This window comes from Corapipo altera, unplaced genomic scaffold (genome assembly GCF_003945725.1).
Source record: "Corapipo altera isolate COAL_440 unplaced genomic scaffold, ASM394572v1 175, whole genome shotgun sequence".
NCBI classification, from domain to species: Eukaryota; Metazoa; Chordata; class Aves; order Passeriformes; family Pipridae; genus Corapipo; species Corapipo altera.
The window spans coordinates 3,449,379-3,469,766 of NW_020884942.1; the positions used below are offsets into that span (position 1 = coordinate 3,449,379).

The 20,388-nt window shown below is 43.8% G+C and overlaps 1 protein-coding gene across 2 annotated transcripts in view; it reads left to right on the plus strand.

The window, feature by feature from the left end:
* Positions 1-20,388, plus strand: part of OTOS (otospiralin) — a 45,518-nt gene that overhangs the window by 12,759 nt on the left and 12,371 nt on the right. Inside the window, exon 1 of one of the 2 annotated variants that reach the window (XM_027661790.1) lies at positions 14,106-14,176. The exons of the other annotated variant lie outside the window; for it this stretch is intronic. The gene's annotated coding sequence lies outside the window, so the exon portion shown is untranslated. Of the gene's footprint in view, positions 1-14,105; positions 14,177-20,388 lie in introns of those variants that run through there. 2 annotated transcript variants of the gene reach the window in all.

Genomic DNA, 20,388 nt, shown 5'->3' on the forward strand with positions numbered 1-20,388 from the left:
ACAATTTACATGTTACCTCAGACAATTTACATGTTACCTCAGACAATCATTCTCTCTTTAGAAGCCTGTATAGAAGATTAATATATAGAGCATTGCAGTTTCACTGATATTTGTACATGAGCACTTGATCCATATCCTGCAAAATCCTAGGCAAGAAGACACAGGAACAGCTCACAGATACATGGTGTTAGTGTTTACATCAAAGTGCATTGCCTCTTGTCTATAAAGTCAATTTAACACACTCTTTATTTTTTAACTAGCAGAATTTTAGAATTGGTCTACTCACTAGTCCCTTCAGTATTTATTATATAGACATTAACTACACATTAGCTCCCCAGCTGGATTTTCTAGCTTATATTCCAAACTAACACAAGCAGTCATAGGCAAAACTTCACTGCAAGTCAAAAGTTTAAGAGAGTTCTTGCATAGTTTTTGGAAAGAGGACTATTAATCTAGATCTCTAGCATAAAATTTTCTTCAAATGTTTCAAAAATAAAAAGTCATAAGGATAAACACAGTGATTTCAAAGTTAGCAAGGAACCCACAGTTAACTGACTGACCTTGCTGGGTGGAGGCACTGATAATAATATAACAGTAATAGCCATGTAAACCACTTCAACCCCAGTTACACAGAGCTACCTGAAAGCTGCAAAGAGCTTATTCCACACCTAAATCAGCTACCAGACATTAAATTTACAGAAAAATACTCCAATGCATGCTTTATGCCCAGTATTTATCTGTACCTCCTCCTCCAAAGCTCTGTCTTAGTACAGAGGACACAGACCAGGATCCTCCATGCCCAGAGCTGCTGCTGCTTTTCCTCAGGCTGAATTCTGACTCCAGGCATCACCATCATCTCCAGGGACTCAGCCTGGGATCCCTCCAGGCAAATGCTGTGCAAACAGAAGACAGCAGACAGTGAATATGGGAGCTTAAAACATTATAGCCACCTCACTCAATTGCTTTAGCAGCATTTCTCTTTCCAGACCTACCTTCTTCTCAGCCCCAGACATTACAATTTGGGCCCCAAGACTACATTGTCCTGCCAGGATGCCTCAGGGAAAATACCCCTGTTCCTGAGGAGCCTGCCAGAGACAAGAGAAGGACTGATGCAACAGGACAAGCTTTTGCAGTGTTCGCCATTTCTAATTTGTGTTTTGTAATCCAGGCTCAGTCCTTTGTGCTTGGTGCATTAACTAGTCCCTTGTCAGGTCATTTTTTTCTCTTCCTAAGACCAATGCACTTGTGCTGGTTTCAGCTGGGGTAGAGTTAATTTTCTTCACAGTGGCTGGTATAAGCCTATGTTTTGGATTTGCACTGAATACAAGATTGATAATATAGAGATGTTGTTATTGCTGAGAGGGTTTACACAGAACTTTTATCAGTTCTCCAGCTAAACAGGCTGGAATGAAACAGAGGCAAACACAGCAAGTCCCCAGCCCTTGCTCCCCCAGTCACACTCTCCATTTGTGCACCCTTCCTTTGGCCTGAACAGCTGGCTTTCCTTACATCCCACAGTTTCCCTGAGAAATGCCTGTTTGGGGAATACAGTGGGCTATAAAGCAGCAGCATGGCAGGACTCATTCTGCGCAGCTGAGCTACCCTGGGGTGTGGGGGAGCAGAGGCTTTGCTTCCCTGCTTGGCTGGCAGATCCCCAAGCAGAGATCTGAAATAAAGGGTTTAAAGAAACATCTTCTAAATCCCATCCCTCTAGGTCAGAATATGCATAATAACAACAAAAAAATTGAGAAAGCCTCGGTGCATTCAAATATAGAGTTCTGCCTGGGAAGCTTTCTCCAAGCCTGAGGCTCTCCCTCCCCTCAGTGCACCAGATCACTCACCAAGGGAACTTAAGGAAAAAATAGAAGATATAAATTAAGCCACACCTTGTGATGAAAGGGCAAATAGAACATTCTTGCTGAGGGGCAAGAAGTGCAGCCACAACCAGCCCCAGCACACTGAGTGGCTGTGCTGTGGCACTCTCTGTCGGGGGGCTGCCATCCCAGAGACCCCAACAGAGGAGGCTGACTCTTTCTCAGAGACCAGCCATCCCCATGTGCTTTAGGACCACTCACCTGGATGAGCACAGCAGTAGATACTTATTAAATGATATCTATTAAACACAGGGAAGCTGCAGAGGCCACAGCTTGATGAAGGGTTTAAATATCGGAATGATAATTCCTGCCAAAATCTAGGAACACAAAGTGCCAGACCTCCCATGTTTTTATTGCAGACTTCTGCAGTAAGAGTCACTCAATTAGTCCCTACAAAAAATATTTGTTTGTATACTTAAGTTCCTCAATTTAACAACTTCTAAAGGAGCCCTTTCACACCCTAGAAATGAAGCCAGGCTGGAATGCAAGTAGGTGGTACATGAGGTTTGTATTAACTATCATATGTCTAAACAAAAAGGTGTCAAGCATTGAAAGTCATCAACTGCAAAAATTCTCACAAGTACAATTTAATTGTAAACACACCCCTTGTCTTTCATTAGAGATGCTTAAAGCAATAGTGCATTTCCATAGACTCAGATGTAGTCTTTTATAGAGAACCCAGAGTTAATGACCCTCACAAAAAGTGACCCTGACTGTTCACATGGTGCTGCCAACAGCTACACAGATGCCTGACTACAGTCGAGTGTCCATTGGACCAACAGCACTCAGTTCTGCAAGGAATATTAAACATGCATATACTTTCCACCCTTAGACCTACGAAATACCTGCAATCATTTCAGCACACAATTCACAACAAACATAATTTCTTCACAGAAGTGTTTGTCTCCAAAAAGGTCTAGTGCCTGGTTGAAGTTTCTCTACTCTCATCTTCCCTTCTTCATCCACAAGTTTTCCTTTATACTTCTATTTTGCCCCTGGTTGAAGGCAAATGATCTTAAAAAGACTACTTTGTCAACCTCTTAGAAGAAATAAATTTTCACAATCACAAGCTTCATTAATCTAACCATAGAATTTTAAGTTGAAAGTGTCCATCAGTTAACTCTGTGGAACAGTGTGTTATGAATATCTGGCTAAAACACCGGGCTTTCCCAGGACTGCAAACTTACATGTACACCTATGCTAAGTGTCCCTTTTGATCTCTCCTTCCAACCTCCCTGGCTCCAGCTCCTCTCAGGCAGCTTTCTCCAGCAGGAACTGGAGTCAGCTGCTCTGAAAGTATTGAAGGGAATCACCTCTTCAGGTTAATCATACGGTTATTAATGAGTAATCTCATAGGTTTAGCAGTATAACTCTCCTGCAAAGCAGAAGTTACCACAAACAGGAGCAATATTCATGTCTCTTCTTTTTTGTTTTAAAACAAACAAACAAACAAAACAAAACCAGCAGAAAGCTCTGAAACTCCCAGAAACACTCCTCCTTAAACCACTCCCAAATAACAAATAAATCTCTCCTTTCCTTCTGCTCGTTCTACTAAAACCAGATACCTGTCTGTATCCCAGATACCTAAGGATCAAAGCCATAAGACAGGAAGAGTTAAAGCTTCTGGCCCTTCAGGGATCAAAAGCTTTCTCTTTCAGGAAACCCCCTCCTCAGTACTCACACAGCACAGCAAAGACTCCAGAAGCAGAGACAGACCTTTTTGTCCTGCTCTTGCTTTTAAGGGCTTGTGTTCCCAGCAGCCCTGAGGAGGTCATTAGAGTTAGTAAATGAGAGACACCTGAGGCAGCTGAACCTGAAGTAACACCTGCCCCTTAGCCAGGCTCTCAGTGAGGCCTTAGTAAAGGAAGAACAAAGGTATTAACTGTCCCAAAACAAGGACCAGGGAGAGGGGTTCACTGCCTTGAGCAGACCCATGGTTTAGTGTGATCCAGGGCCTGACAGCCATGGCCCCACATGCCTCAGTTCTCAGCCTGCTGTGGGGGAAGGAGGCAAGATAGATCACCAAAATAAGCTCAGTGTTGTCAGTTGTGCTGTGCTGTGGAGGAGGGAGGGGGTGTCAGTGTCCTGGTCCCCTGTGAGCAGTGGGGCTGCACAGACCCCCACAGCTCACACAGCTCCATGCTTCCCACTCACTCCGAGGGTGCCCAACCGTGCGTCCTGCAGGACTCACCTCCAGTGCCAGAGGCTAGAGGGATGTGCCACAGGGTTTGCTCTGCTCAGGGCAGGAAAGGGCTGCCCTCAGGACTTCTTAAGCCCCAGCTGGGGTAGGCTGGGGGGCCAGGGAGCAGGAGATTGCCAGAGAGCAGCCCTGGGGCTGTTCTCATGAAAGAGGGCTACTTACTTTCATGCTCACCATCTCATGGTTTCCTGTCCCCCTTGCCCTTTAGTCTGAGCCTCAATTATCTGTGCCCTATTTTGACAATGCAGCTTGTGAAATCCATGACTGAGATATTTCCAGGTCAGCCAAATTCAAATTCTTGTACACCAGCTTTATCCTCTGTGGATTTGCTGTGTTACTCGGATACCAGTTGGTTGTGATTAACATAACAGAGGACAGAAATGCTGAGCCACTTTCTTGCAGAAACATGTATTCCTGAGATACCTGTACAGAAAAATGTGTCACTCTGAGATTAACAGGTTTCAGACAATCTATTTGGCATCTTGATATTCTTGCTGTGTCAGTGGAGCCAAAATCATAGATTAGTTCTTTAACTGCATTTATGGGAACTGGGTCACAGTTGTTGTCCACTGTTGGTCACAGTGGAAGAGGAAAATATTTCACCACTAGCTTGAGTTCAGCGAGAGCAAATGTTGGGCATGGTGAGCCCAGTGAGGAAGTTCTGGACACCCACCACATTCTGGAAAGGTGGGTGAACAGAAAGGCAAGGCTGTGACCCTTTATAAAGTGTCCTCAGAGCAGAGGGTACCTGGCAGCCACAGTGATATGAATAACCCTGCAGCAACACAAGGTTAAATCTTGCAGAAGGTGGAAATGCTCTCTCCTGGGGCTGACAGCTGCAGGCAGGGGTTCACAAGGGGCTTTGCTGTTCCCGACTTCTCTTTGCCATCATCAAAGCAGCAAGTTTAATGCCATCTGTCCCCACGTTTGCCTCCCTGAAGCAGAACGGAAACTCCAAGTGTCTTCTCTGGCACCCCGCTGCGTGCCTACCTTTGCCACCATGGTCCGCTTTGGAAAAGGGGCATTTTCTGAGGCTCTGGGCAAAAGCTGGTTGCCTGACATGCATTGAGGAGAAAGAGTACAAAAGAAGTATGCATCTGGTGAATATAATTGTTCTCCAATCTCATTCCTGCTGTGTGGATTTACATTGGGAACAATGAAGCAATACTAGTGTGGAGCCAGTGTGTATGAGAGGAAACTCAAGCTTCGTGCCTCCGGCTTGTATTTAAAACACGTTGCCTACATGGATTGCTGTGTATGACATAATTAAGGTAACACATCATATAGCGCTGGAGCAACATGAAACAGCACCTGCTCTACCTGACCTTTCCTGAGCTGTTGGATGCTCATTCATACCCAAAGCACATACAGGGTGAACAATAAAGGTATGTGCGCAGCTATTCTCCCGTATGGGCTCAATTTATCCCTGAATATTTTCATCTACAAAATATTCCTGAGCAGGGGAACAGCTTGGGTGATAGACCATACCTGACCACTTCCTCAATGTGGTTTGATAGTTACAGGCTCTGGTCACAGCTGTTCAGCATTATGGTGCTGTAGAGCTCCCACTTCCCTCCCCGGTTCATCCCATAAGAGTGCTGTAGGTCTGGAAGCTGGAGAGGACTGTAGCTATATATTTATATGCTAGCTGTCTTCCTTAATGAACAGCCTTCAGCCATCTGGAAGAGTCTCTAAATTACTTCTCCATATCACAGCAAAATCCACAGCAGATCAGAAGAAATGACCAGAAGTGCATCTCCCTAAATTGCCTCAATTCTGCAAAGACTTAATAATTGTGAATATTTCTATTGATTTAATTTTTGATGTGTCTAAAAATCTTATTAGCTTTCTTTCTTTCTTTTCTTTCCTCCTTTCTCAAGAATTAGATCATACCTGAGAAGAAATGCTTTCCTACAGATAAGACCTTTGAGTGTCCCACATAGGTAGGGCACAACTAGGACTGTCAGTGGAAATCAAGGAAATGCAGCACATTTTGGCAACTTTCAAAATGTGTCTCAAGATTGGGATCTGTGACTGTGGCACATGTTAATTGCTATGATGACAGATCATGGTAAAAAAAGTGCCTTTCCTAAGAAGAGAGACACACAGAGCATGTCCCTGCTACATCCCAGTCAAGCATCCTTTCCAGAAGGGTCCTACCACATGGACACATGTCGCTCTTAAATTGAGACAGCCCAAGCGACATAGAATCTTCTTCCAAAGCAGGGACAGGATAGCAAGAAGGCTGGAAGAGATCTTTATTGCAACAGGTTGCAGACATTTATACTTTTCACACAACACACATGTCAACTTACTATTGGTGCCTTTCATGTAAACATACATCAGGCCATACACATGTCAGTCTCCTATTGGTGTCTTCATGTATAAATACATCAGGATTGGCTGCAAAATAGTAAACTCATGCTGACACAGCTTTTGTCGAGTCATGATGATTTGCAGAAAGTCCAGGAAGTCCATTTTTGTACTTCCTGTCTTCCATCTTCTTACTTCCTTCTGACAGACTTGTCGTTGTCTCCGACAGACACATGCTCTAAATTCGGTGAGGTCTGGGGTATTGATGGAGAGGCATGAACATAATGCTCACAGACCATTATGGTCAGCAATATGTCAGCTTTATTAGAAGAAAGACAGAATAGATAGTGGCTATGACGCTTAGTTCTTGTTCACACTACATTGGATACATAAGAAAAATGTACTTTGCTGTCCACTGCTAATTGGATCACAACGGGTGGTCACTGGAGATGAGAAAACTTTATTCACCTGCCAAAACTCCTCCTTGGCATCTGGCAAGAATCCACCTTTGTTCTAGCTTTAGCTCCTGTAGCCATCTTAGTGGCATAGTATTTTTTACTGTCTGCACCCAGCTATGCCAAGGCAAAAGTTCTCAGAAATGCAATAGAAATTGTTCACACAATTTCTATCTTCCTACACTGGGGCAAATAGCCAGCTGCTGATGAAGTGTATAACTTTCTGTTGCTCTCAATTTTTTTTAAGCAGAACCAAAGCTGTGAAAGATTTGATTTGTACTCAAGGATATATATTTTTTACACACCAAAGCAGTTGAATAAGAACACATAGCATAGAGATATAAAGAAAGAGAAGCTAAATGAAACAATTTAGGTGAAACCAGGAAAATCAGTATAAGTTTTGCATAAATACACTGACAAGAATAAGCCCCAACCTAGGTCCAGGGAGATGACTAAAGATAGAAATGCCTATTCTATATTTTAATATTACAGTTATTACTATTTAAATCAAAGCAGCATTTTGGTCTACAGTTTCCCGTGGTTGCAGAGGTGCTTTTTTATCCTGAACTGTGCGTTGGAGAAGAGGCTTGTCTCTCTCCTACTCAGAAACAGGAAAATGATGTATATTAAAAAAGTACTTTTGAAGCCAAGTTGTCAAGGTTTCAAATTTCTCACTATGTAAGCAAGTCTCACAAGATACCAGATCTTGGAAATAAGGGTCAGAGTCTTCAAGGTTTTCCCACCCTCACTATTTACATTCACAAATGCTTTGCAGCGTAAGATTCTGAGAAGCGATCACAATGATTTTCCCATGTTTGTTTATCCACGGTGACACTGTGGCCAGCTAGCTCATGCAATAATAATGAGGCTGTTTCAGTGTGATACACCAGGAACTGTACTTTTCATAGAGTTCCAAGTCAGATGGGGCCATCTGTCATTTTTGCAGCTGATTTGAATCAAGTTGCTGCAACCTTCAACCTGTATTACCTTTCCCTCCCTGAATTGCATTATGGAGTTAATTTAAATTCCTTCAGCAAACAAGCATGGCACTGGTGATACTTCTGTGGATAAAAGTGTACCTTGGAGCATTGGCCAGGTTGCACACATATGGAATTAAGCACTGGACCTGTACAGTAGATGAAATCCTGGCCTTGGCAAAGTTAATGGCCAATCTTTGGGCTGCAGTATGATCAGGTTTTCTGTCTGTATTTCCAGGGAATGAGACAGGAGGGAGTAATAGAAATAAGAAGGTGCTAAGTCCTGAGTCCACAGTCCCTGAATGTAACTGGTTATACGTTGGCAGCAAACTTGAGACTTCTACACAACCACTTGTTTGGCATCAAAGATTACCTTTTTGTCAGCAGATTTTATGCAGAGTTAAGGTCTGAAAATTAGTTTCTATGAGAATAGCAGAGCAAAAGGTTGAATTTTGAGAATCAATCATATAAACGATTTCTGAAAGAACTCTGCCCATCACCAATTTCACCCATGTATGTGATGACAGCATTCTTATTTTTGGTCTATAGCCAGCACCCATGAAATCACAGGCCTCAGAAAATGCCCTGTGATTTACATCACTCATGCAGACAAAGAGCTATGAATGTTCTCTGCCCTGCACATGTGCATTACTCAGGTGGCACAGCAAAAGGGCTGAGTATTTCCCCAAGGGAATGAAGAGTGCAGGGATGACAGCACAGACCAGGGCCTCTGCCCTGCACCCCTTCTTTGCCTTAAGGTCCTGCTTGTAATTGGAATTTCCAGCATGCAACTTTTCAGGATGAAAAGCTACAGCTCCTAAAGGTGCCCAGAAGTTCTGACTGTTCCTCTCTGGCTTTGGCACTAGACACACATTCAGACTGGTTTTTCCACATTTTCCAAATTTGGTCCTGTCAGCATCAGGAGAACAGAAGCCACCACTGGGGTGTTTAGTCTTCTTCAGTGACTGAACCAGATAATGAAAGGCATATGCACTCCTGTTGGGAAAGTTTTCCCAGCCTTCCCTAAGTGATGTCAGCATCAGTACAGCACTTTTTGCTGCTATGGCTCAGCAGCATTTATGGTAGGTTTCTTTTGTAACTGTGCTTTCATTTTTTTCTTATTTCCTCCTCTTAAAATCTTGTCCAGTAAATTCCTTGTTTGGGGTTTATGGGCTTTTTGATCATATTTCTTAGAAGATAATTTTTTCGGGATGTCACAAGCACCGAGGAGCTCGAAAGAATTACCATTGTTGACAAGATGTTTGGCCATGGACAAGTGTTACTCATTAAGAATAGGTTCTGTTTTCTACTTATAAAAACAAACTTCCTTCACACTCCAGTTACAAGGAAATGGCCTTATTTTTATAAGGATGCATTTATGTTTGAAGCCAGTAAGGAGCTTAATCCTTCTCTGGTCTTTTATCACTTTCATGGTTGCTTTCCCTTGCCCTTGCAGAACTTTAGAGAAGATCCTCTTTGTACACCATCAACCCTTGACCCTAAAGCAACATGAAAGTACCTTAAAAATAATCTTATGTAGTTGCTGCAGGTTGGCACAGAATGTCGAGTCTACCATCTCTCCACACCAGAGTGAGGACTAGAGTGATCCCACACATCCTGGGTTCCTGCTGGCTCTGTCCTTGTCCTGCATTATTAATAATAATTCCTGGCTCTTCTGCTGTGCTCATCATGTTGCAGCACATGCACTGATGCAGACCGAATGCCAGGAGCAATAGCATGAACTGCCTGTGGTTACCCAGCAAAGCTGTCATAGAGCTCGAAATAGAGCCTGGGTCTCATTTGAATTTTGTTTTTTCCTTCTTAGTGCCATCTTTACCAACCTTCCTAGCTGGAGCTTGGCACAGCTGACTGCAAAGGGCTAGCACGCAGGAGGAATCCAACTGAAATGAATGGTGTTGTTAGAAGGCTTACAACCAATCATCCAGACAAGTTACCTGATGTCACGCAGGGTGAAGACAGTGGAGATATAAAGTTCTGCCTTAAATCCTGGCAGAAGCCATGATTCATTAAAGCATATCCTAAACTAAAACATTCAACTGTCCCATCCCTGGGCAGTCAGGCGTGCGAATGTGTGTTTAGCTTACCTGCTTTGCAGGGTTGTCAGAAATAGCTGTTGCCTGTCCTGTTACCCAGAGCTAAGTACTCCACACCTTTTCTGCCTGGCTTTAGACCACTGTGGTCCTGTTTCCAGAAGAAATGAGGATTTTTGACCACACTGCAGTGGGAAGAATCTGAGTCCCCACTGTGGCAGTTGCATTGTCTCCCAATTCTGTGCCCATCTCACCCCTGTGTCTGTGAGCCTGGGCATTTCCCCCTTGCTGCCACCAGTCTTATGCACTTGTATGCTCTCAGAAAGGGCTCACCTGCTCTCTGTTCTTCCTCTTTATTTTCCATAAATCATCTTCTAAGTTCCTCGTGATGTAAACACAGGCCCTGAAAAGGATCATAAGTTGACAAAATCTTAGCTTGCTTTTACAGCTTCAGAACAGAGAAGAATGGTTAAGGGTTTTACATCGAATCTGGTTCATTTCCATTGTAACAACCTCGTTATTTCTTTTTAATCTTTTGTTAAGAATGAAGAGAAGAAGGCAAGGAATGGGAAGGAGGGGGAACACATTTAAATAATTTTTACTTTAAAGCTTTAAACAAGGCTTTTCTTTTATTAAAAGCCTACATTCATGCATTTGCTTTGCCTTCAGCAAAAAAAAAAAAATAACATTCCAATAATACAATTTCCAGAGAGTGTTATTTCCCCATTTTGAACAGCTCTCACAGCCATCTCTTCCTCCAAGGGGCAGTGTGAGCCTGAATTAATTACAGCTCCACCCTCACACCCACTGGGCTCTCTGGTCCCAGTCCAGCCAAGCACCAGGAGAATATGATTCTGGCCAGGTTCTGTGAGCCGACTCGCCAAGTGCTGTGCTGGAGCAATGTCAGAGGCAGCCTCATGGAGGCTGAGCCCTTTATATCTCTAGAACATCTTGCAGCCTTCAGAAAAAAGGCAGAGCTGTATCAAAGAGGCCAATGTTTACATATGGAGATGTATGTAAACTTTAAAATGTAACCCCATGAGCCTCTGTAGTTTTGATGTACCCTTGCTCGCCTTTTCTTTTTTAATAAGCAATATTTAAAATATTAGCTGCCTCAGAGTTGATATAAAAATAACAGCTGTGCCTCTTCCAGATGGGAAGAAAAAAACCATGCAAACGAGCTCACACACACAGAGTGAAAAATGCTTAATGTTGAAGGATTTACAGTCTGCATGGCTGGGTCCTCCTGTTTCACGCAGATGAAAATGGGCATGAGCCTGATGATAAAAGCATTAAGAAGCACGTGAGAACAAGAAAAAGGGAGAGAGGTGGGCCTGACTCAAAGTAAAGGCAAAAAGCACTGACATGAGGGTGGGCTCACATGTATGAGCTGATGGCAAAGGGACAGCAGCTGGAGTGGTCTGTGGAGCAGCTTTGGCTGTTCCGACTGAGTGGAGGGCTGGGGGAGGGCGGTGTGCTGTGGTGGGGATAGTTAATCATGTCTGAAGTGTTCTGGAGAGTTCAGGAGTGGATTACGTGTGTCAGGTTCTGGCTCCCCTGGCAGCTTGAGAGGGATTAGGAATTGTGCTGGCTCAGGCAGTGAGGAGGTGATGAGACTTATCTCCCATACATGTGTTTTCGATAATGAGGGGAGGAAGGACACTGGGGACTGGAGAGGAAAACGAAAGATCTTTGCCCTTGGGCTAAGCAAAAGGAAGGCTGAGCAGTGAGCTAGGACATTTCATACAAAGGATGGAAGGGTATTCCAGCAGGTTGTTCAGCAGGAGTCAGAAACTAATGTAGCAGGTCGGTTATGCTGAAAAAGATAAGTTGTGGGTTAGGGTAATCTTTGCAATACCTGCTGGTGGACAGCCTTGCCCCAGGCTGGAAGTGGTGAAAGGAGCAGAGACACTGGCAGGGATGTAGAAACAGTGGGAAGCACACAGTTTACAGAGGAGCCCAGGCCTTGGGCCGGAAATCAGGAAACAAACCTAACAGATACATGACTTGACAGATGGCCCCATTTGTTAAGTAGGGTGAGAAATGGGTTCCCCCCATCCCTTTTTTGTTTTGCCCTGATGACCCTCTTTCTTCTGGATCTTGGGCATGGCCAGCCTGCAAAAGCAGTAATCACCACTTGTTAGCAGTCCGCATTTTGGGGTGCTGCTGAGGGGAGCACAGGAGTGTCAGTGCATGCTCCATGTGAGGCCAAGGCTGGCTCAGGTGTGTATGTGTGTGAGGGTGAATATGCTCTAGCAAATGTATGATGAATGTTGCTCTGTTGGATTCTTAAGTACTTTAGATTGGTAAGTAAATTAGGCCTAGGAGTGAGTGACTGTTGTGCTCCAGTAAATCCTGTATGAATCTTTTGTTAAATTGTTTAAATAAGGTCTTGTTGAGCACTGTTAAAACCTTTAGGCCTAAATCATTGGCAAAGTCTGGGCCTAAGTTTGGCAAGGGAGTCTACTCTGAACCTTCTTACTCAATGGGAGGGTCTTGCTTATTCCTTTGTATCCTTACCCTTTTCCCATTCCCAGTCTCCAGGTAGATAATTTTTTGTTGATTTTAGTTTCAGATTGATTGAGTTTAGGTTTTAGTCCAGTTTTTCTCTGTGTGCTTTAACCATCTAGTAAGCAGTAGGGTGAACCTTACCAACAAAGTCTCTTGTGCCTTCACTTTAATATTAAACCTGCTTTTGCTGATACCTTTGCTAGTGACTGAGCAACCTAAAACATTCATGACAGCTGTGCTTCACATGTGCTCGTACAGGAGTCACCTTTATCAGGGACTGTCCTTTGCTGAAGGAAAAGGAGAGCAGAGCTTTGGGCAACAGCTGCTTTGCACAAAAAATGGGTAAGACAGTGCCCATGAGAAGGGAGGTTTGCCACGCACTGCCATCCCATATGTTGCTCAGACTAGGAAAATCAGAGCACTGGCAAGAATCAAGCATTAAAGGAAAAACGCCTGCCTTTTTCTCCCAACACCACCTGACAGTGCCTGCCCACTTCCTAGAAACTGTCCCAGGTGCTGCCCAGCTGAGTGAAACAAGCCACCACACTGCCTGGCAGCTGCAGTACTTTGTAACCTTTGCCTTCTAGTGCAGTTCACAGACATTTGCCTTGGAAAGCTCACAGCAGGGATCACAGACAGCAAAGGTTGGGCCACACAGAGGAATCACTTTGCTTCGGTCCCCAGGCAGCATTTTTAGTCTTTATTCTTGTCCTAAGCTCCCACCAACATTATAAGCCACAAGTCAAGGCAAATTTAAAGTTCAGGATGTTTTAAAGAGTTTAAAGATAGATAGGAGTGTGATTTTAGATTAAATGTACTGAAAAACATGCAAGTATCTTCATCATTTTCCAAGATCACATGGAAACACATTACCAATACAAGGAGCTGAATCTGTGTTTGTTAAGGGATGCTTTGGGGCTTTGCCAGGGGGATTGTCCTTATCCTTCTTCTCCTAACTCACCTATTACCTCCGTTAGCAAAATGTCAGTAGTTTGTTTCTCTTCTCTTTAACAGACAAACACGTTACTGGGGGCACTGATATACCCTAAAGGCACTGAGCAGCTTCACCTGGAGCCTCCACCCACATCCCTACTCATGGTCCTAGGAACCATTTAAGCTCAGCCCAGGGCTATAAATCCTAGTCTCTCTGTTGTGGGATTGCTAATCTTTAGCTCTCCTGGAGGTATGACTGTTCCTGCTCTGTAGTTCCTGCTTGTATACTTGAGACCTTAATCTGTAGCGGCCTGGGGTGAGTCAATGCTCAGTGCTGCCTCCATATAACAGCAGAAGGAGCCTAACTGGAGGGAGCAGGGGGCTCGGGAATGTGGCATTGGGTTTTCCCCCTCTTGTTGCCATAAAGGTGAATGCTATTTGCACAAGAGATGTAAAATGCTCCTGATTTCCTTTTGTATAGGAAGAAGTTCTGATATATCCTTCAATCACAAACGCATTCTGCTGAGATGGGGTTATCACCGTTGTGATTTTGGCCCTGGTTTCTGCTGATCTGATGCAGCTAAAGTTTTACCCTGATTTTATTCAAACTGCAAGCGTGGTGGCCAGCAAAATGCTAAATCAGAGAAAAGTCTGAACGCGTGCTCGTGTGAGCAGACTGTGTCTGCAGAGTGGAGATCCCGAGCCGCGGACAGCAGAGGGAGCCGGAGCCCCGCGCAGAGCCCTGGGCCGGGCTCGGTCTCACATGCGAGTCTCCATCGCCCGCGGCTGCAGCTCTCCCGGCTTCTTGCGGGCTGTGTGATTCCGCAGGGATGAAATGAAGGTGTGATGTGCCAGGACCCCGGTAAGGCTGCCTTGGCCATGCATACGGTTTAACTTCAGTCAATGCTGACAAAAGTGGCATTAAACTGAATATTAAGTCAGGTAATAGTCTGAGCTGTCAGTCAAGTTCAGGTGCGAAGTCGCGTCGAACAGGGGCTTTGGGGTATGATCATCAAATTATAAGCTGCATGGTAATAAATGCTGCAGCCAGGAGCTGCTTACCCTGTGTTTAATTGAATGTCTCAAGGAAGTTGAGTGTCAACAAAACTGTTTTAAAGATTAATTTATCCTACTTGGTCACCTTTTGTACTAGGTTCCGTCTCTTTCAATCAGAGTTTAGCACAACCGTCCAAATTAGTGCCTTAAATACCCTCTCTGCAAAGTAGCTTGTACAACTTGGAAAGGCTACTAGCTTAGAAGGCTAAATGCCTGATCAGTATAAATAATGCTTTTAAACAGGCAAGCTGTAAGGCTCTGCCTCCAATGTATAAGACATTGTGTAACCTGAGTAACTATAACTTCTAAGCTCCAAGAGCTGTGCAGGGTTTGTTCTCCACCTCCAACTGCACCATTAGCAGTGATCGCTGTTACCCAGGAAAGCTGGAATAGAAGGTAACTGCTGCTTCATTTTGGCATGGTGTGACTGATAGTCCTCACCCTGTCACTCTTTAAAACAGCAAACTTTGTAAGACTGAGAAACAGAATGATTTTTTTTTCCTGACAGATGTGTGACCCTTCTTGGGTTTGCTAACCTTGAGGGAACACAGGACACAGAAGATGAGAGTTCCCAAATCCTTCCTGGCTCCTCAGCTGTTCCTCCTAGTGAATCAATGCACTTGTTAAACTCTTACACGTTGAGCTTGTTCTGCCAAATGCTAGAAGGCTGAGGGGCGGTGAGATACAGGTGCTGCTGGTAGTGCTGAGCAGTACCTCCAGCATCGAGCATACAGGGTGAGTGCCCTCTTCAGTCACACCACCCAGATCAATATATTGAACCTGATGGAAGCTGCTTTCTTGGCAGAAGTCTCTTTTTAAGTGTAGACTTCCCCATCTGCAGCTGAAACAATCTCTTGACAGCTGGATGGGCTAATACTGTGCTTCTGGGTAGCCAGGTCACTTCCAGCATGGCAGAGCACTGTGCAGCCCTTGCTCCCTTCATATGTGGCTTTTGATCTGGCAACTGCTACAACAATTCTGCCCCTAACAGGTCTCATTTATTGCTACTATCAAATACACTAGCAACTTGCTCACATTTCCATGACGGATTTTTTGTACTCAAGCCTATCTCCTCATTAATCTTGTTTAATCAATTTTATTGTCCCTAGGGCAGAGCTGCTCGTGGACAGGTATAACTGGTGATATTGAAGTAGCCTTGGCATATGAATCAAAGGGAATAAGAGAGTCTGGCTGTAAAGAAGCTTCTATTCATCCTGATAAAGTTTTAACTTTGGTAACAAATATTTAATGCACTTTTATTTAAAGAAACCTCTCTGTGAAATGAAAACAATAAACAGATGCCGATGGCTTAATAGCTTAAGTGTAGCTTGAGCATTCAATCAATCTGAAAAGCAACTTATTGTGAGTATATTTCAAAATGATGGAAGTTATTGCTATGATACATCTAATCATAATGGCAGTGGGAAAAATATATCCTCCCTTAAGAGCTGTGAATCAGGGATCAATTTGTTAGATTCCCTGTGGAGTTCAGTCATCTATGACTGTGCTGAATAGCTAAGTAAGGCTAAAGCAAAGAACTGACCAATTTATTTAAAAAGATGCCTTGGACAAGCTTAGGCCTAATGTGGGTGCAGGAAGGGAGAGGACAAGTCCTGGATGCTCTGCTGTTAGAAAATGGGTGCTGCTGCCTCTCATTCTCCCTGCAGCCAAATTGCTTGGAAGCAAATGCTCCTCATTGCCATGCACCTTCTGTGGTGCTAACAGGAATTGCCAGCTCTGTCTCCTGAGGAAACAAGATGTAGGAAACCAAGTGGACTTCTTGGGTCTAATACTCCATTTTCTCTATAGCAAAACCAGTTTGAAATGTTAGCAAATCTTCACCTACTGTGGTGGTAGCCTGGATGTGAGGTTCCTGTCATTCATATGACAATTTGCAGGTGGACAGTGGAGAAAATCTGTTGGTATCAGGGGAGATAAGAGGGGAGAAATCAGCCTGCAGCTGTTCTTTGCTTGCTCAGCAGCCGCTGCTTGACTAGTAAGCAGGGTTACCAGCCTCTTGTGTTCCAGCAGCCTTGCATGGACCCTTGGGAAAGCCAAACATGGTGCTTGGAGCTGGCAGCACTGCCCTGGGAGGGAAAGGGACAATGGAGAACAGCTGAGAGCCCCTTGCAGGAGGTGAGGACACCAGGGTATTACCGGGATACTTGGCAGGAATATCTCATTGGGAGCCAAGCTGCACTAGTCCAGCAAGACTAGTGGAACTGCTCCCTTCATTTGCTTTCACTACCTGCTGCTGCAATATAGCACTGCTACCTGTGAACCCCTGGAAGCTCATCTGCATCTACAAACATAACCCTTCTTCACATAGAGGTTAAAATGATAAGTTGAAATAAATGTGAACAGATGCACTTTCTTATTGGCTCTTAAGTGTGATTTACTTGAGTGCAGAGCTACTCCTTAACTCAGCTTTGTAGATCTGACCTTCACAGTTGGCTCTGATACATCTGAAAGTGGTTCATTTGAACTGTGCTATGTCTAATCACATTACAGTTGTTTTGTTAATTGTTTTGTAACTATCCAAATCCATTTGCTGTGTCTCCTTTCAATTGCTTCCAGGGGCTACTTTTATCAGGATGATCAAGCCAGTTGCTGGCAGGAAAGCTATCTGTTCACAGGAACTGGAAATATATAAGAATTGTAAGAACAACGACAGGGCCAGCCTGGGAGCTCACCTGGCTCAGCAGCAGAGGATATCTGAGGAGAGTAAGACACAGAACAAAAGTGCAGCACTGCTTGGTCAGAACTATCTTTCATAGCTCCAAATCTATTTTCTGAGTCAGAAGGGTCAGATACCACATGCCTCTAAAGTTGGAGGTATTCACCCAGGCTCTTAATTTTACATTTATTTTTATTGGCCGTTTTGTTATTCATCTGCTTGGTACTGTGAGATCCTTGCCTGAATTCTCCTTGTCTGCCCTAGGCTTTACTATCCTGGCTAATGCAGCATCATCAAACATTTTTGGAGCTTCTATATTCATGAAAAGTGAAGCAAAGCTCAAAGGAAAGAAAATGAAGCTGTGAATACCTGGAATATCTAGGGCAATTCACACCTGTCTGAGCAAATCATATAGTCCTGGGAATCTCTTTTTGACCTGTATTATTTGGTCCACATTGCTGGAAGAAGTAATCAAATATCTGTTGTGGCAGTAAATCTGCATCATATGAGAAACTGTGGTTTAAACATGTTGTAGTCTCTTTGCAAACATGTGCTTCTTCTTCCCAACACCCCCCACAGCAACTCTTATCTCCCATGCAGGAGTGTCCTGGGAAGATGTCCTGAGGACTTCTTATTGGACCTTGTTAACCCCTTCCTGCAATTGGTAATTGGTTACTCTGTGAATCCTCCTAACCCTATAAATGTAACCCCCCCAACAATAAACTCTCTTTTGCCTCCTCTCCACGCCAGTGTGCTGTCTCTGTGGCTGCCATGAGACCACATGGGTGGGGTGTGGGGAGAGCACCTCTCCCCTCCAGGCTCATGACCTGAAGAAACCCCTGGCACTGGAGTTTTCCCCCTCCCTATCCACATTAAGCCATCGGAAATGGTTCCTCAGATGGAAATGGAACTAGAACTGGTGCACCCCATGCCATGGGGGGAAAGAGATCCAGAATTTGTATTTCTAGTGATGGTCATTGGTTATTTCTGATGTACAGAAGTGTTGCAGCCCTGCAGAGAACATTTTGTCCACTCAGCCCAAGGGCAAAGCACTTCAGGTGCAGCTGTAAGTGCTATTTAGTTTTTAAATAAGTTCTTACGGTGCTCTGCATGCATGTGCTTTTGCCTATTGATTAAATAGGAAAGATTCTGTTTTTTTAAAACCACTTACATGGGTTTTTTTCAGTGGCTGGGGGATTACGGATTTTTCTCCATGTGTGTGCAATAGCAGTCTAATATAGCTATTGGGAAAACAAAGGCATCCGTAAGCTTGCTTTTATGTATTCCTTTATCTTTGCTTCTAGTTAATCAACAAGGAAGGCTGAATTACTCCACAGGGGTTGGCTTTGGGTAAAACAGCCCATTAGCAAGGTCCCACCTGAAGGCAGGCTGGCAGGGCTGGCAGCTCCAGGAGTCTTCCCTATTGTTACGATCTGCTTAAATATTGCAGAAAGAGTTTTTAGATTCGAATATTCCCTTGAGCAAAATTAAAACTCATACAAGTTATCTGTTGATACCAAAACTTTTTTTATTAATTGCTAAGAGATGCAAAGAGAAAGAGGAAAAAATAAGAAAAGGTTGGAAAATGCTAAGATTAGTTTTAGAAGCAGAGAAAAGATACCACCAAAACTACCTTTTCATCTGAGCTGGTCTGTAGGGTGGGGGGGAGAGAGAGAAGCAGTTTTTTGCCTTTTTTTTTTCCTCTGGTCTCTGCCGCTTTCGATGTTATCTCGTTAGCTGCAGGGGGTCTTAGTTCTCTGGAATGCAGGCAGGCTGTGGGCCTCGCCTCTGCTCACACCAGGCCGTGTCCCAGGCTGTGCGGAGGTCTCGATCTGCACCTCTCGGCCCTCAGAAATATGGTCAGGGTGGAGAAACTCACGCGGGTGGCACGGTGGGTCTCAGTCCACTTCAAGACGGCAAAGGTCCAGTCTCTGGTGATGGCAGGCAGCTTACGGTGGCAGAAGAAAAGGTGAGGGCGAGGCAGAGGAGAGATCCTTAGCTGCTATAGCCAATTCTCTCTCCCACTCCTCTTTCCCTGCTTTTCCCAAACTTTTCCTCATCTTTTATAGTGTTCCAAGGAGGTTGTATGTGGTTTCTTGGCACGTAGCCCTATTCAGATGTTCGCAGAGATATGATAACCATAAACAATAACAGGATCTTTTGGCAGGAAAACTCCAGTGGGAAAATTCTGGTGAGAACTTCTGGTGGAAAACTGACACAGAATTTTTGGTAGGAAGTTTTTGACAGGCAGAAACAATGGCGAAACATAATTTTTGGCATTTGTATGTTATCTGTCTGTCACACGCCACCCCGTGGTTCGACATTGTTTCTCGGTACATCAAGGTAGTTTTCTTCAGTGGTGGTAATGCGAATATAGCAAACAGAGGGGGAGAAGGAAACAAGCAAGTGGTCTATCATGCATTTAACTAGGCCAATGCCAGTAATTAGGAACAAAATTCCAATGACAATTGCTATTCCAATTCGTGCTATCCATTTGCCCCATCCAGTGAGTCCAAAAGACTCTAGGATGTTGGTAACCCATATTCCATCTAACACTTCTGGCAGTTGCATTGCTTAAAACAAATTTCTAGTGTGGTTACTTATTTCTCTCGTTGTTTGTGCCTCCTCAGTGGAGGTTGAAGCATTATAAATCGTTACACAGCATTCGTTTGCTGACAGATTTAACATTCCACAAACACCTTGTTCTTTTAACAGTAACATATCTAATGCTAATCTGTTTTGCAATGTCATTTTAGTAGTTTGCTGGACTTGAGTGTTTAATTCCCCAAATGCATGTTGTGTCCAATTGCTTAAAACACTTAATTGCCAGGTAATATCTTCTAATACAAATTGGTGTCCTTTTAAGGTGACATAGGAGGTAAAGAAATTCTCAAGAAAAGGGATGCTTTTTGCCAGGTAGTGTAATAATCTGGAAAATCAACTCCTTTAATTGCCCATTCTGGCCTTTATTTTGACTTTGGAGAGGGAATAACACTGCGATGATGACGTTCTTTAGACCCTTTAGTAAAAGTAAAGATACGTCTGGGGCAAAGAGAGGGAATTCCAGGACTACACCTAAGTCCAGCATGCTGCTCTAATGACAAATGTGAATAAAACTTTCCATCAGAGCATCCCCAAGCCATTCCCAGAGGGGCTATATATTTTGCAGTTTTACAGTCAGTATTGTCTGCATGATCAAGGATGGTGATTTTTGGTTTAGTATTTACTGGAGTACCATGGATTGGGTAGTGGGTATAGGGAACTCCACAGGGATTAAGATATTTGTAGGTCGAGTTAAAGGATTCATCCTGATTTCTCCAGCCTTTAGAAGGGTATCTCCA